This window comes from Chaetura pelagica, unplaced genomic scaffold (assembly GCF_000747805.2).
Source record: "Chaetura pelagica isolate M959 unplaced genomic scaffold, ChaPel_1.0 scaffold802, whole genome shotgun sequence".
Lineage (NCBI taxonomy): Eukaryota > Metazoa > Chordata > Aves > Apodiformes > Apodidae > Chaetura > Chaetura pelagica.
The window spans coordinates 130,709-131,578 of record NW_009952432.1 but is presented as its reverse complement, the minus strand read 5'-3'; positions in this window follow the sequence as shown (position 1 = coordinate 131,578).

Below are 870 nucleotides of genomic sequence, written 5' to 3'. Positions count from 1 at the left end.
CCAGGAGCTGCCATGAGGGCAGGGCAGGCAGGTTTGGCCCCTGAACTCTGCACAGCCTGGTTCTCTGGGCACTTACACGAGCTGGTTGGTGAACACGTTTAGTTGCACCTTCCAGCAGAGGCACCCGAGGGTGTTGTACCTTTCTTCCAGAGTTTATCACAGATCAAATGCTCTGTTCTCTGCCTGCATTTACATTTTTTCTAGACTGTGCAATTTGAGTGAGGTCCTGGGGCTTCTTTGCCTTGTGCCAACTGCTTCTTGAGAGGAAAACATGTAACTTGGAACTCCTGTTGATACCTACTTAGTGGTTGAAGGTTTCCTGGTGGTTGGGTTGCAAGTGAGGAACAGGGCAGCTGTGCTGGGAAATTCCTGTGGAAGGACTTGGAAAACTGGGTGAGTTGAGGGAATTCCTGTTTCACTCTGCCATGGCCCCACTGCCTCAGAGGTGAAGATAATTAAACGCAGCAGCAGGAGGACATGAATAATTTATTGGTGTGGAGTGAGATGCTTGCCTGAAGGTTCTTTATCCTGCTTGTGAGGAAACTCCCTGGAGCTGCAATCTCCTACCTCCAGAACAAGGACTGGGGGGTGTTGGGTGATGAGAAGGTCAATGTGAGTCAGCACCTTGTGCCAGAGCCCAGAACCCACCCGTGTCCTGGGCTGTGTCACCAGCAGCGGGACCAGCAGGGCCAGGGAGGGGATTGTCCCCTCTGCTCTGCTCTGCTGAGACCCCCCTGCAGGGCTGGGAACAGCTCTGGGGTCCCCAGCACAGGGAGGACACGGAGCTGTTGGAGAGAGGCCAGAGGAGGCCCCGGAGATGCTGGGAGGGCTGGAGCAGCTCTGGAGCCAGGCTGGGAGAGTTGGGGTGTT